General features: G+C 47.0%; 5 non-coding genes across 5 annotated transcripts; all 5 read left to right on the forward strand.

The window, feature by feature from the left end:
* The first annotated feature begins 8,018 nt into the window (after positions 1-8,018).
* TRNAN-AUU (transfer RNA asparagine (anticodon AUU)) lies at positions 8,019-8,091 on the forward strand. The gene has a single exon. It is a non-coding gene; the product is annotated as a tRNA-Asn (tRNA).
* Positions 8,092-10,515: 2,424 nt separating this feature from the next.
* TRNAN-AUU (transfer RNA asparagine (anticodon AUU)) lies at positions 10,516-10,588 on the forward strand. The gene has a single exon. It is a non-coding gene; the product is annotated as a tRNA-Asn (tRNA).
* A 1,102-nt stretch (positions 10,589-11,690) lies between these two features.
* TRNAN-AUU (transfer RNA asparagine (anticodon AUU)) lies at positions 11,691-11,763 on the forward strand. Its single transcript has one exon. It is a non-coding gene; the product is annotated as a tRNA-Asn (tRNA).
* Positions 11,764-14,922: 3,159 nt separating this feature from the next.
* On the forward strand, positions 14,923-14,995 carry TRNAK-CUU (transfer RNA lysine (anticodon CUU)). Its single transcript has one exon. It is a non-coding gene; the product is annotated as a tRNA-Lys (tRNA).
* An 845-nt stretch (positions 14,996-15,840) lies between these two features.
* Positions 15,841-15,912, forward strand: TRNAD-GUC (transfer RNA aspartic acid (anticodon GUC)). Its single transcript has one exon. It is a non-coding gene; the product is annotated as a tRNA-Asp (tRNA).
* Positions 15,913-16,188: the final 276 nt, after the last annotated feature.

Here is a 16,188-nt window from a genome sequence, read left to right on the forward strand (position 1 = left end):
CAGAGATACGGGGATGTAAATAATGTGACCTTGACACAAATGTTCGGATAATTATAAAAAAAAACTTCGCGGTTTCGAACCTGTGGCCTTCCGGGAGTGAGGCGGATGCGATAACCGCTACACTAAAACAAACAACCCGTCCAAAGGAAATGCAAGTAACCTTCTAACAATAAGTGAGACAAAAAATAAGTTGACGACGATATTGAGGTAGCCTCAATTTAAAGTATCCTTGTATGGGGAGCAAAGAGTACTATAACATATCCAAAGGAGATCCCAGTATCTCTTGTAGAACAAGAGTTATGAGCCTCCAAAGTTTAGTGCAAAAATCATAAGTAACATAATAAAAATAAGTGAGACGATACCAAAGTTGACGAACATTTTGCTTAATATCTCGGCCCCTGTTTGTCGTAGCTCAATGTTTTTAGTATGTATAGTCTAATGCATTTCCTATGGAGGGGTTTGTTTGTTTACGATTAGCTTAATTACTCGACTGCTGTTTGTCGTAGCTCAATGTTTTTAGTATAATTAGATGGGGGACAAATTGGACTATAACATACGCAAAGGACATCCCCGTATCTCCAGTAGAAACAGAGTTACGAGCCTGCAAAGTATAGTCTAATGCATTTTCTATGGAGGGGTTTGTTTGTTCACGTATTACTTAATTACTTGACCTGTTCTTTCGATTAAAAATAATAACATATCTTTAGTGTAGCGGTTATCGCATCCGCCTCACTCTCGGAAGGCCACAGGTTCGAAACCGCGAAGTTTTTTTTTTGCTTGGAGCATGCAAAGACCTTTATAATTATCCGAACATTTGTGTCAAGGTCACATTATTTACATCCCCGTATCTCTGGTAGAACCAGAGTTACGAGCCTGCAAAGTTTATTTTCAAAAATCAAAAGTAACCTTCTAACAATAAGTGAGACAAAAAATAAGTTGACGACGATATTGAGGTAGCCTCAAGTTTAAAGTATCCTTGTATGGGGAGCAAAGAGTACTATAACATATCCAAAGGAGATCCCAGTATCTCTTGTAGAAAAAGAGTTATGAGCCTCCAAAGTTTAGTGCAAAAATCATAAGTAACATAATAAAAATAAGTGAGACGATACCAAGTTGACGACGTGGCACAATGGTTACCGCGTTCAGCTGTTAATCGAAAGGTTGGTGGTTCGAGCCCACCCGGGAGAGGTGTTGTGGGGTCTCAAATGTAACGTAGAAAGCCAAAGTTTTTCCACAATACCTGACAACAATTTAATTTCTGAGCTTCCGTGGCTCAATGGTTAGCGCGTTCGGCTGTTAACCAATAGGTTGGTGGTTCGAGCCCATCCGGGAGCGGTGTTGTGAGGTCTCAGATGTGACGTAAAAAGTCAAGGTTTTTACACAATACCTGACGAGCATTTAACTTTTGGGCTTCCGTGGCGCAATGGTTAGCGCGTTCGGCTGTTAACCAATAGGTTGGTGGTTCGAGCCCATCCGGGAGCGGTGTTGTGAGGTCTCAGATGTGACGTAAAAAGTCAAGTTTTTTGCACAATACCTGACGAGCATTTAGCTTTTGGGCTTCCGTGGCGCAATGGTTAGCGCGTTCGGCTGTTAACCAATAGGTTGGTGGTTCGAGCCCACCCGGGAGCGGTGTTGTGTGATCTCAAATGTAACGTAGAAAGCCAAAGTTTTTCCACAATACCTGACAACCATTTAATTTCTGAGCTTCCGTGGCTCAATGGTTAGCGCGTTCGGCTGTTAACCAATAGGTTGGTGGTTCGAGCCCATCCGGGAGCGGTGTTGTGTGGTCTCAAATGTAACGTAGAAAGCCAAAGTTTTTCCACAATACCTGACGACCATTTAATTTTTGGGCTTCCGTGGCGCAATGGTTAGCACGTTCGGCTGTTAACCAATAGGTTGGTGGTTCGAGCCCATCCGGGAGCCGTGTTGTGAGGTCTCAGATGTGACGTAAAAAGTCAAGGTTTTCCACAATACCTGACAACCATTTAATTTCGGAGCTTCCGTGGCTCAATGGTTAGCGCGTTCGGCTGTTAACCAATAGGTTGGTGGTTCGAGCCCACCCGGGAGCGGTGTTGTGGGATCTGAAATGTAACGTAGAAAGCCAAAGTTTTTGCACAATAAATGACGACCATTTAATTTTTGGGCTTCCGTGGCGCAATGGTTAGCGCGTTCGGCTGTTAACCAATAGGTTGGTGGTTCGACCCCATCCGGGAGCGGTGTTGTGAGGTCTCAGATGTGACGTAAAAAGTCAAGGTTTTTACATAATACCTGACGAGCATTTAACTTTTGGGCTTCCGTGGCGCATTGGTTAGCGCGTTCGGCTGTTAACCAATAGGTTGGTGGTTCGAGCCCATCCGGGAGCGGTGTTGTGAGGTCTCAGATGTGACGTAAAAAGTCAAGGTTTTTACATAATACCTGACGACCATTTAATTTTTGGGCTTCCGTGGCGCAATGGTTAGCACGTTCGGCTGTTAACCAATAGGTTGGTGGTTCGAGCCCATCCGGGAGCCGTGTTGTGAGGTCTCAGATGTGACGTAAAAAGTCAAGGTTTTCCACAATACCTGACAACCATTTAATTTCGGAGCTTCCGTGGCTCAATGGTTAGCGCGTTCGGCTGTTAACCAATAGGTTGGTGGTTCGAGCCCACCCGGGAGCGGTGTTGTGGGATCTGAAATGTAACGTAGAAAGCCAAAGTTTTTGCACAATAAATGACGACCATTTAATTTTTGGGCTTCCGTGGCGCAATGGTTAGCGCGTTCGGCTGTTAACCAATAGGTTGGTGGTTCGACCCCATCCGGGAGCGGTGTTGTGAGGTCTCAGATGTGACGTAAAAAGTCAAGGTTTTTACATAATACCTGACGAGCATTTAACTTTTGGGCTTCCGTGGCGCATTGGTTAGCGCGTTCGGCTGTTAACCAATAGGTTGGTGGTTCGAGCCCATCCGGGAGCGGTGTTGTGAGGTCTCAGATGTGACGTAAAAAGTCAAGGTTTTTACACAATACCTAACGATCATTTAACTTTTGGGCTTCCGTGGGGCAATGGTTAGCGCGTTCGGCTGTTAACCAATAGGTTGGTGGTTCGAGCCCATCCGGGAGCGGTGTTGTGAGGTCTCAGATGTGACGTAAAAAGTCAAGGTTTTTACACAATACCTGACGAGCATTTAACTTTTGGGCTTCCGTGGCGCAATGGTTAGCGCGTTCGGCTGTTAACCAATAGGTTGGTGGTTCGAGCCCACCCGAGAGCGGTGTTGAGGGATCTGAAATGTAACGTAGAAAGCCAAAGTTTTTGCACAATACCTGACGAGCATTTAACTTTTGGGCTTCCGTGGCGCAATGGTTAGCGCGTTCGGCTGTTAACCAATAGGTTGGTGGTTCGAGCCCATCCGGGAGCGGTGTTGTGAGGTCTCAGATGTGACGTAAAAAGTCAAGGTTTTTACACAATACCTGACGAGCATTTAATTTTTGGGCTTCCGTGGCACAATGGTTACCGCGTTCAGCTGTTAATCGAAAGGTTGGTGGTTCGAGCCCACCCGGGAGAGGTGTTGTGGGGTCTCAAATGTAACGTAGAAAGCCAAAGTTTTTCCACAATACCTGACAACAATTTAATTTCTGAGCTTCCGTGGCTCAATGGTTAGCGCGTTCGGCTGTTAACCAATAGGTTGGTGGTTCGAGCCCATCCGGGAGCGGTGTTGTGAGGTCTCAGATGTGACGTAAAAAGTCAAGGTTTTTACACAATACCTGACGAGCATTTAACTTTTGGGCTTCCGTGGCGCAATGGTTAGCGCGTTCGGCTGTTAACCAATAGGTTGGTGGTTCGAGCCCATCCGGGAGCGGTGTTGTGAGGTCTCAGATGTGACGTAAAAAGTCAAGTTTTTTGCACAATACCTGACGAGCATTTAGCTTTTGGGCTTCCGTGGCGCAATGGTTAGCGCGTTCGGCTGTTAACCAATAGGTTGGTGGTTCGAGCCCACCCGGGAGCGGTGTTGTGTGATCTCAAATGTAACGTAGAAAGCCAAAGTTTTTCCACAATACCTGACAACCATTTAATTTCTGAGCTTCCGTGGCTCAATGGTTAGCGCGTTCGGCTGTTAACCAATAGGTTGGTGGTTCGAGCCCACCCGGGAGCGGTGTTGTGGGATCTCAAATGTAACGTAGAAAGCCCAAGTTTTTGCACAATAAATGACGACCATTTAATTTTTGGGCTTCCGTGGCGCAATGGTTAGCGCGTTCGGCTGTTAGCCAATAGGTAGGTGGTTCGACCCCATCCGGGAGCGGTGTTTTGAGGTCTCAGATTTGACGTAAAAAGTCAAGGTTTTTACACAATACCTGACGAGCATTTAACTTTTGGGCTTCCGTGGCGCAATGGTTAGCGCGTTCGGCTGTTAACCAATAGGTTGGTGGTTCGAGCCCATCCGGGAGCGGTGTTGTGAGGTCTCAGATGTGACGTAAAAAGTCAAGGTTTTTACACAATACCTGACGAGCATTTAACTTTTGGGCTTCCGTGGCGCTATGTTTAGCGCGTTCGGCTGTTAACCAATAGGTTGGTGGTTCGAGCCCATCCGGGAGCGGTGTTGTGAGGTCTCAGATGTGACGTAAAAAGTCAAGGTTTTTACACAATACCTGACGCGCATTTAATTTTTGGGCTCCCGTGGCGCAATGGTTAGCACGTTCAGCTGTTAATCGAAAGGTTGGTGGTTCGAGCCCACCCGGGAAAGGTGTTGTGGGGTCTCAAATGTAACGTAGAAAGCTAAAGTTTTTCCACAATAGCTGACAACCATTTAATTTCTGAGCTTCCGTGGCTCAATGGTTAGCGCGTTCGGCTGTTAACCAATAGGTTGGTGGTTCGCCCATCCGGGAGCGGTGTTGTGTGATCTCAAATGTAACGTATAAAGCCAAAGTTTTTGCACAATAAATGACGACCATTTAATGTTTGGGCTTCCGTGGCGCAATGGTTAGCGCGTTCGGCTGTTAACCAATAGGTTGGTGGTTCGACCCCATCCGGGAGCGGTGTTGTGAGGTCTCAGATGTGGCGTAAAAAGTCAAGGTTTTTACATAATACCTGACGAGCCTTTAACTTTTGGGCTTCCTTGGCGCAATGGTTAGCGCGTTCGGCTGTTAACCAATAGGTTGGTGGTTCGAGCCCATCCGGGAGCGGTGTTGTGAGGTCTCAGATGTGACGTTAAAAGTCAAGGTTTTTACACAATACCTGACGAGCATTTAATTTTTGGGCTCCCGTGGCGTTATGGTTAGCGCGTTCAGCTGTTAATCGAAAGGTTGGTGGTTCGAGCCCACCCGGGAAAGGTGTTGTGGGGTCTCAAATGTAACGTAGAAAGCTAAAGTTTTTCCACAATAGCTGACAACCATTTAATTTCTAAGCTTCCGTGGCTCAATGGTTAGCGCGTTCGGCTGTTAACCAATAGGTTGGTGGTTCGACCCCATCCGGGAGCGGTGTTGTGAGGTCTCAGATGTGGCGTAAAAAGTCAAGGTTTTTACATAATACCTGACGAGCATTTAACTTTTGGGCTTCCGTGGCGCAATGGTTAGCGCGTTCGGCTGTTAACCAATAGGTTGGTGGTTCGAGCCCATCCGGGAGCGGTGTTGTGAGGTCTCAGATGTGACGTTAAAAGTCAAGGTTTTTACACAATACCTGACGAGCATTTAATTTTTGGGCTCCCGTGGCGTTATGGTTAGCGCGTTCAGCTGTTAATCGAAAGGTTGGTGGTTCGAGCCCACCCGGGAAAGGTGTTGTGGGGTCTCAAATGTAACGTAGAAAGCTAAAGTTTTTCCACAATAGCTGACAACCATTTAATTTCTGAGCTTCCGTGGCTCAATGGTTAGCGCGTTCGGCTGTTAACCAATAGGTTGGTGGTTCGAGCCCATCCTGGAGCGGTGTTGTGTGATCTCAAATGTAACGTAGAAAGCCAAAGTTTTTCCACAATACTTGACGACCATTTAATTTTTGGGCTTCCGTGGCGCAATGGTTAGCACGTTCGGCTGTTAACCAATAGGTTGGTGGTTCGAGCCCATCCGGGAGCCGTGTTGTGAGGTCTCAGATGTGACGTAAAAAGTCAAGGTTTTCCACAATACCTGACAACCATTTAATTTCGGAGCTTCCGTGGCTCAATGGTTAGCGCGTTCGGCTGTTAACCAATAGGTTGGTGGTTCGAGCCCACCCGGGAGCGGTGTTGTGGGATCTGAAATGTAACGTAGAAAGCCAAAGTTTTTGCACAATAAATGACGACCATTTAATTTTTGGGCTTCCGTGGCGCAATGGTTAGCGCGTTCGGCTGTTAACCAATTGGTTGGTGGTTCGACCTCATCCGGGAGCGGTGTTGTGAGGTCTCAGATGTGACGTAAAAAGTCAAGGTTTTTACATAATACCTGACGAGCATTTAACTTTTGGGCTTCCGTGGCGCAATGGTTAGCGCGTTCGGCTGTTAACCAATAGGTTGGTGGTTCAAGCCCATCCGGGAGCGGTGTTGTGAGGTCTCAGATGTGACGTTAAAAGTCAAGGTTTTTACACAATACCTGACGAGCATTTAATTTTTGGGCTCCCGTGGCGCTATGGTTAGCGCGTTCAGCTGTTAATCGAAAGGTTCGTGGTTCGAGCCCACCCGGGAAAGGTGTTGTGGGGTCTCAAATGTAACGTAGAAAGCTAAAGTTTTTCCACAATAGCTGACAACCATTTAATTTCTGAGCTTCCGTGGCTCAATGGTTAGCGCGTTCGGCTGTTAACCAATAGGTTGGTGGTTCGACCCCATCCGGGAGCGGTGTTGTGAGGTCTCAGATGTGGCGTAAAAAGTCAAGGTTTTTACATAATACCTGACGAGCATTTAACTTTTGGGCTTCCGTGGCGCAATGGTTAGCGCGTTCGGCTGTTAACCAATAGGTTGGTGGTTCGAGCCCATCCGGGAGCGGTGTTGTGAGGTCTCAGATGTGACGTTAAAAGTCAAGGTTTTTACACAATACCTGACGAGCATTTAATTTTTGGGCTCCCGTGGCGTTATGGTTAGCGCGTTCAGCTGTTAATCGAAAGGTTGGTGGTTCGAGCCCACCCGGGAAAGGTGTTGTGGGGTCTCAAATGTAACGTAGAAAGCTAAAGTTTTTCCACAATAGCTGACAACCATTTAATTTCTGAGCTTCCGTGGCTCAATGGTTAGCGCGTTCGGCTGTTAACCAATAGGTTGGTGGTTCGAGCCCATCCGGGAGCGGTGTTGTGTGATCTCAAATGTAACGTAGAAAGCCAAAGTTTTTCCACAATACTTGACGACCATTTAATTTTTGGGCTTCCGTGGCGCAATGGTTAGCACGTTCGGCTGTTAACCAATAGGTCGGTGGTTCGAGTCTATCCGGGAGCCGTGTTGTGAGGTCTCAGATGTGACGTAAAAAGTCAAGGTTTTCCACAATACCTGACAACCATTTAATTTCGGAGCTTCCGTGGCTCAATGGTTAGCGCGTTCGGCTGTTAACCAATAGGTTGGTGGTTCGAGCCCACCCGGGAGCGGTGTTGTGGGATCTGAAATGTAACGTAGAAAGCCAAAGTTTTTGCACAATAAATGACGACCATTTAATTTTTGGGCTTCCGTGGCGCAATGGTTAGCGCGTTCGGCTGTTAACCAATAGGTTGGTGGTTCGACCCCATCCGGGAGCGGTGTTGTGAGGTCTCAGATGTGACGTAAAAAGTCAAGGTTTTTACATAATACCTGACGAGCATTTAACTTTTGGGCTTCCGTGGCGCAATGGTTAGCGCGTTCGGCTGTTAACCAATAGGTTGGTGGTTCAAGCCCATCCGGGAGCGGTGTTGTGAGGTCTCAGATGTGACGTTAAAAGTCAAGGTTTTTACACAATACCTGACGAGCATTTAATTTTTGGGCTCCCGTGGCGCTATGGTTAGCGCGTTCAGCTGTTAATCGAAAGGTTGGTGGTTCGAGCCCACCCGGGAAAGGTGTTGTGGGGTCTCAAATGTAACGTAGAAAGCTAAAGTTTTTCCACAATAGCTGACAACCATTTAATTTCTGAGCTTCCGTGGCTCAATGGTTAGCGCGTTCGGCTATTAACCAATAGGTTGGTGGTTCGAGCCCATCCGGGAGCGGTGTTGTGAGGTCTCAGATGTGACGTAAAAAGTCAAGGTTTTTACACAATACCTGACGAGCATTTAATTTTTGGGCTCCCGTGGCGCTATGGTTAGCGCGTTCAGCTGTTAATCGAAAGGTTGGTGGTTCGAGCCCACCCGGGAAAGGTGTTGTGGGGTCTCAAATGTAACGTAGAAAGCTAAAGTTTTTCCACAATAGCTGACAACCATTTAATTTCTGAGCTTCCGTGGCTCAATGGTTAGCGCGTTCGGCTGTTAACCAATAGGTTGGTGGTTCGAGCCCATCCGGGAGCGGTGTTGTGTGATCTCAAATGTAACGTAGAAAGCCAAAGTTTTTCCACAATACTTGACGACCATTTAATTTTTGGGCTTCCGTGGCGCAATGGTTAGCACGTTCGGCTGTTAACCAATAGGTCGGTGGTTCGAGTCTATCCGGGAGCCGTGTTGTGAGGTCTCAGATGTGACGTAAAAAGTCAAGGTTTTCCACAATACCTGACAACCATTTAATTTCGGAGCTTCCGTGGCTCAATGGTTAGCGCGTTCGGCTGTTAACCAATAGGTTGGTGGTTCGAGCCCACCCGGGAGCGGTGTTGTGGGATCTGAAATGTAACGTAGAAAGCCAAAGTTTTTGCACAATAAATGACGACCATTTAATTTTTGGGCTTCCGTGGCGCAATGGTTAGCGCGTTCGGCTGTTAACCAATAGGTTGGTGGTTCGACCCCATCCGGGAGCGGTGTTGTGAGGTCTCAGATGTGACGTAAAAAGTCAAGGTTTTTACATAATACCTGACGAGCATTTAACTTTTGGGCTTCCGTGGCGCAATGGTTAGCGCGTTCGGCTGTTAACCAATAGGTTGGTGGTTCAAGCCCATCCGGGAGCGGTGTTGTGAGGTCTCAGATGTGACGTTAAAAGTCAAGGTTTTTACACAATACCTGACGAGCATTTAATTTTTGGGCTCCCGTGGCGCTATGGTTAGCGCGTTCAGCTGTTAATTGAAAGGTTCGTGGTTCGAGCCCACCCGGGAAAGGTGTTGTGGGGTCTCAAATGTAACGTAGAAAGCTAAAGTTTTTCCACAATAGCTGACAACCATTTAATTTCTGAGCTTCCGTGGCTCAATGGTTAGCGCGTTCGGCTGTTAACCAATAGGTTGGTGGTTCGACCCCATCCGGGAGCGGTGTTGTGAGGTCTCAGATGTGGCGTAAAAAGTCAAGGTTTTTACATAATACCTGACGAGCATTTAACTTTTGGGCTTCCGTGGCGCAATGGTTAGCGCGTTCGGCTGTTAACCAATAGGTTGGTGGTTCGAGCCCATCCGGGAGCGGTGTTGTGAGGTCTCAGATGTGACGTTAAAAGTCAAGGTTTTTACACAATACCTGACGAGCATTTAATTTTTGGGCTCCCGTGGCGTTATGGTTAGCGCGTTCAGCTGTTAATCGAAAGGTTGGTGGTTCGAGCCCACCCGGGAAAGGTGTTGTGTTGTCTCAAATGTAACGTAGAAAGCTAAAGTTTTTCCACAATAGCTGACAACCATTTAATTTCTGAGCTTCCGTGGCTCAATGGTTAGCGCGTTCGGCTGTTAACCAATAGGTTGGTGGTTCGAGCCCATCCGGGAGCGGTGTTGTGTGATCTCAAATGTAACGTAGAAAGCCAAAGTTTTTCCACAATACTTGACGACCATTTAATTTTTGGGCTTCCGTGGCGCAATGGTTAGCACGTTCGGCTGTTAACCAATAGGTCGGTGGTTCGAGTCTATCCGGGAGCCGTGTTGTGAGGTCTCAGATGTGACGTAAAAAGTCAAGGTTTTCCACAATACCTGACAACCATTTAATTTCGGAGCTTCCGTGGCTCAATGGTTAGCGCGTTCGGCTGTTAACCAATAGGTTGGTGGTTCGAGCCCACCCGGGAGCGGTGTTGTGGGATCTGAAATGTAACGTAGAAAGCCAAAGTTTTAGCACAATAAATGACGACCATTTAATTTTTGGGCTTCCGTGGCGCAATGGTTAGCGCGTTCGGCTGTTAACCAATAGGTTGGTGGTTCGACCCCATCCGGGAGCGGTGTTGTGAGGTCTCAGATGTGACGTAAAAAGTCAAGGATTTTACATAATACCTGACGAGCATTTAACTTTTGGGCTTCCGTGGCGCAATGGTTAGCGCGTTCGGCTGTTAACCAATAGGTTGGTGGTTCAAGCCCATCCGGGAGCGGTGTTGTGAGGTCTCAGATGTGACGTTAAAAGTCAAGGTTTTTACACAATACCTGACGAGCATTTAATTTTTGGGCTCCCGTGGCGCTATGGTTAGCGCGTTCAGCTGTTAATCGAAAGGTTGGTGGTTCGAGCCCACCCGGGAAAGGTGTTGTGGGGTCTCAAATGTAACGTAGAAAGCTAAAGTTTTTCCACAATAGCTGACAACCATTTAATTTCTGAGCTTCCGTGGCTCAATGGTTAGCGCGTTCGGCTATTAACCAATAGGTTGGTGGTTCGAGCCCATCCGGGAGCGGTGTTGTGAGGTCTCAGATGTGACGTAAAAAGTCAAGGTTTTTACACAATACCTGACGAGCATTTAATTTTTGGGCTCCCGTGGCGCTATGGTTAGCGCGTTCAGCTGTTAATCGAAAGGTTGGTGGTTCGAGCCCACCCGGGAAAGGTGTTGTGGGGTCTCAAATGTAACGTAGAAAGCTAAAGTTTTTCCACAATAGCTGACAACCATTTAATTTCTGAGCTTCCGTGGCTCAATGGTTAGCGCGTTCGGCTGTTAACCAATAGGTTGGTGGTTCGAGCCCATCCGGGAGCGGTGTTGTGTGATCTCAAATGTAACGTAGAAAGCCAAAGTTTTTCCACAATACTTGACGACCATTTAATTTTTGGGCTTCCGTGGCGCAATGGTTAGCACGTTCGGCTGTTAACCAATAGGTCGGTGGTTCGAGTCTATCCGGGAGCCGTGTTGTGAGGTCTCAGATGTGACGTAAAAAGTCAAGGTTTTCCACAATACCTGACAACCATTTAATTTCGGAGCTTCCGTGGCTCAATGGTTAGCGCGTTCGGCTGTTAACCAATAGGTTGGTGGTTCGAGCCCACCCGGGAGCGGTGTTGTGGGATCTGAAATGTAACGTAGAAAGCCAAAGTTTTTGCACAATAAATGACGACCATTTAATTTTTGGGCTTCCGTGGCGCAATGGTTAGCGCGTTCGGCTGTTAACCAATAGGTTGGTGGTTCGACCCCATCCGGGAGCGGTGTTGTGAGGTCTCAGATGTGACGTAAAAAGTCAAGGTTTTTACATAATACCTGACGAGCATTTAACTTTTGGGCTTCCGTGGCGCAATGGTTAGCGCGTTCGGCTGTTAACCAATAGGTTGGTGGTTCAAGCCCATCCGGGAGCGGTGTTGTGAGGTCTCAGATGTGACGTTAAAAGTCAAGGTTTTTACACAATACCTGACGAGCATTTAATTTTTGGGCTCCCGTGGCGCTATGGTTAGCGCGTTCAGCTGTTAATCGAAAGGTTGGTGGTTCGAGCCCACCCGGGAAAGGTGTTGTGGGGTCTCAAATGTAACGTAGAAAGCTAAAGTTTTTCCACAATAGCTGACAACCATTTAATTTCTGAGCTTCCGTGGCTCAATGGTTAGCGCGTTCGGCTATTAACCAATAGGTTGGTGGTTCGAGCCCATCCGGGAGCGGTGTTGTGAGGTCTCAGATGTGACGTAAAAAGTCAAGGTTTTTACACAATACCTGACGAGCATTTAATTTTTGGGCTTCCGTGGCACAATGGTTACCGCGTTCAGCTGTTAATCGAAAGGTTGGTGGTTCGAGCCCACACGGGAGAGGTGTTGTGGGGTCTCAAATGTAACGTAGAAAGCCAAAGTTTTTCCACAATACCTGACAACAATTTAATTATCTGAGCTTCCGTGGCTCAATGGTTAGCGCGTTCGGCTGTTAACCAATAGGTTGGTGGTTCGAGCCCATCCGGGAGCGGTGTTGTGAGGTCTCAGATGTGACGTAAAAAGTCAAGGTTTTTACACAATACCTGACGAGCATTTAACTTTTGGGCTTCCGTGGCGCAATGGTTAGCGCGTTCGGCTGTTAACCAATAGGTTGGTGGTTCGAGCCCATCCGGGAGCGGTGTTGTGAGGTCTCAGATGTGACGTAAAAAGTCAAGTTTTTTGCACAATACCTGACGAGCATTTAGCTTTTGGGCTTCCGTGGCGCAATGGTTAGCGCGTTCGGCTGTTAACCAATAGGTTGGTGGTTCGAGCCCACCCGGGAGCGGTGTTGTGTGATCTCAAATGTAACGTAGAAAGCCAAAGTTTTTCCACAATACCTGACAACCATTTAATTTCTGAGCTTCCGTGGCTCAATGGTTAGCGCGTTCGGCTGTTAACCAATAGGTTGGTGGTTCGAGCCCACCCGGGAGCGGTGTTGTGGGATCTCAAATGTAACGTAGAAAGCCAAAGTTTTTGCACAATAAATGACGACCATTTAATTTTTGGGCTTCCGTGGCGCAATGGTTAGCGCGTTCGGCTGTTAACCAATAGGTTGGTGGTTCGACCCCATCCGGGAGCCGTGTTGTGAGGTCTCAGATGTGACGTAAAAAGTCAAGTTTTTTGCACAATACCTGACGAGCATTTAGCTTTTGGGCTTCCGTGGCGCAATGGTTAGCGCGTTCGGCTGTTAACCAATAGGTTGGTGGTTCGAGCCCATTCGGGAGCCGTGTTGTGAGGTCTCAGATGTGACGTAAAAAGTCAAGGTTTTCCACAATACCTGACAACCATTTAATTTCGGAGCTTCCGTGGCTCAATGGTTAGCGCGTTCGGCTGTTAACCAATAGGTTGGTGGTTCGAGCCCACCCGGGAGCGGTGTTGTGGGATCTGAAATGTAACGTAGAAAGCCAAAGTTTTAGCACAATAAATGACGACCATTTAATTTTTGGGCTTCCGTGGCGCAATGGTTAGCGCGTTCGGCTGTTAAACAATAGGTTGGTGGTTCGAGCCCATCCGGGAGCCGTGTTGTGAGGTCTCAGATGTGACGTAAAAAGTCAAGGTTTTCCACAATACCTGACGAGCATTTAATTTTTGGGCTCCCGTGGCGCTATGGTTAGCGCGTTCAGCTGTTAATCGAAAGGTGGGTGGTTCGAGCCCACCCGGGAAAGGTGTTGTGGGGTCTCAAATGTAACGTAGAAAGCTAAAGTTTTTCCACAATAGCTGACAACCATTTAATTTCTGAGCTTCGGTGGCTCAATGGTTAGCGCGTTCGGCTGTTAACCAATAGGTTGGTGGTTCGACCCCATCCGGGAGCGGTGTTGTGAGGTCTCAGATGTGACGTAAAAAGTCAAGGTTTTTACATAATACCTGACGAGCATTTAACTTTTGGGCTTCCGTGGCGCAATGGTTAGCGCGTTCGGCTGTTAACCAATAGGTTGGTGGTTCGAGCCCATCCGGGAGCGGTGTTGTGAGGTCTCAGATGTGACGTAAAAAGTCAAGGTTTTTACACAATACCTAACGATCATTTAACTTTTGGGCTTCCGTGGCGCAATGGTTAGCGCTTTCGGCTGTTAACCAATAGGTTGGTGGTTCGAGCCCATCCGGGAGCGGTGTTGTGAGGTCTCAGATGTGACGTAAAAAGTCAAGGTTTTTACACAATACCTGACGAGCATTTAACTTTTGGGCTTCCGTGGCGCAATGGTTAGCGCGTTCGGCTGTTAACCAATAGGTTGGTGGTTCGAGCCCACCCGAGAGCGGTGTTGAGGGATCTGAAATGTAACGTAGAAAGCCAAAGTTTTTGCACAATAAATGACGACCATTTAATTTTTGGGCTTCCGTGGCGCAATGGTTAGCGCGTTCGGCTGTTAACCAATAGGTTGGTCGTTCGACCCCATGCGGGAGCGGTGTTGTGAGGTCTCAGATGTGACGTAAAAAGTCAAGGTTTTTACATAATACCTGACGAGCAATTAACTTTTGGGCTTCCGTGGCGCAATGGTTAGCGCGTTCGGCTGTTAACCAATAGGTTGGTGGTTCGAGCCCATCCGGGAGCGGTGTTGTGAGGTCTCAGATGTGACGTAAAAAGTCAAGGTTTTTACACAATACCTAACGAGCATTTAACTTTTGGGCTTCCGTGGCGCAATGGTTAGCGCGTTCGGCTGTTAACCAATAGGTTGGTGGTTCGAGCCCATCCGGGAGCGGTGTTGTGAGGTCTCAGATGTGACGTAAAAAGTCAAGGTTTTTACACAATACCTGACGAGCATTTAACTTTTGGGCTTCCGTGGCGCAATGGTTAGCGCGTTCGGCGGTTAACCAATAGGTTGGTGGTTCGAGCCCATCCGGGAGCGGTGTTGTGAGGTCTCAGATGTGACGTAAGAAGTCAAGGTTTTTACACAATACCTGACGAGTATTTAACTTTTGGGCTTCCGTGGCGCAATGGTTAGCGCGTTCGGCTGTTAACCAATAGGTTGGTGGTTCGAGCCCATCCGGGAGCGGTGTTGTGAGGTCTCAGATGTGACGTAAAAAGTCAAGCTTTTGCACAATACCTGACGAGCATTTAGCTTTTGGGCTTCCGTGGCGCAATGGTTAGCGCGTTCGGCTGTTAAGCAATAGGTTGGTGGTTCGAGCCCATCCGGGAGCGGTGTTGTGAGGTCTCAGATGTGACGTAAAAAGTCAAGGTTTTTACACAATACCTGACGAGCATTTAAATTTTGGGCTTCCTTGGCGCAATGGTTAGCGCCTTCGGCTGTTAACCAATAGGTTGGTGGTTCGAGCCCACCCGGAAGCGGTGTTGTGTGATCTCAAATGTAACGTAGAAAGCCAAAGTTTTTCCACAATACCTGACGACCATTTAATTTTTGGGCTTCCGTGGCGCAATGGTTAGCACGTTCGGCTCTTAACCAATAGGTTGGTGGTTCGAGCCCATCCGGGAGCGGTGTTGTGAGGTCTCAGATGTGACGTAAAAAGTCAAGGTTTTCCACAATACCTGACAACCATTTAATTTCTGAGCTTCCGTGGCTCAATGGTTAGCGCGTTCGGCTGTTAACCAATAGGTTGGTGGTTCGACCCCATCCCGGAGCGGTGTTGTGAGGTCTCAGATGTGACGTAAAAAGTCAAGGTTATAAAGATGAAGGTTAATTTGTCTCACTTAATTTAAATTCGAATTTTTAACTAGCACTCTCGGCAACGGCCATATCTGAGGCCGAGTTACGTCGATTTTGAAAATGTTATTAAAAATCGAGGTACATTTTTATTTATTGTTCAATCGAGATGAAATGACTTTTAATGAGTGTTTTATATTGAATTAAGCTGAATTCGGTCAAAAATTTCTCCAGAAAAAAATGCATTCAAAAAAGTACCGAAAAAATCGCAGGTTTTTCTTCTTCAAGACACAAAATCCGTGAATACGATTTCTTATTGAAAATTGAATTTTAACAGTTTTTTGAATGAATATCGTTAAATTGCTTGAATTAAAGCAAAAAGTATAAAAATAATGGTTTCAGTGGTTACATTTGAAAATAGTGTAGAAATACTCAAAATATGCTTCTTTGGCCGTGAAACGTCGATTTTTAAAATGTTATTAAAAATTGAGGTACATTTTTATTTATTGTCCTGACGAACATTTAATTTTTGGGCTTCCCTGGCTCAATGTTAGCGCGTTCGGCTGTTAATCGAAAGGTTGGTGGTTCGAGCCCATCCGGGAGCGGTGTTTTGGGATCTCAAATGTAACGTAAATAGCCAAAGTTTTTCCACAATACCTGACGACCATTTAATTTTTGGGCGTCCGTGGCGCAATGGTTAGCGCGTTCGGCTGTCAACCGAAAGGTGGTGGTTCGAGCCCAGCCGGGAGCGGTGTTGTGAGGTCTCAGATGTGAAGTAAAAAGACAAAGTTTTACCTCAATACCTGACGACCATTTAATATTTGGGCTTCCGTTGCGCAATGGTTAGCGCGTTCGGCTGTTAACCGAAAGGTTGGTGGTTCCAGCCCACCCGGGAGCGGTGTTGTGGGATCTCTAATTTAACGTAAAAAGCCAAAGTTTTTCCACAATACCTGACGACCATTTTTTTTTGGGCGTCCATGGCGCAATGGTTAGCGCGTTCGGCTGTTAACCGAAAGGTTGGTGGTTC

This window comes from Phalangium opilio, unplaced genomic scaffold (assembly GCF_054372755.1).
Source record: "Phalangium opilio isolate 3A_F unplaced genomic scaffold, DU_Popi_V2 ptg000019l_1, whole genome shotgun sequence".
Taxonomy (NCBI): domain Eukaryota; kingdom Metazoa; phylum Arthropoda; class Arachnida; order Opiliones; family Phalangiidae; genus Phalangium; species Phalangium opilio.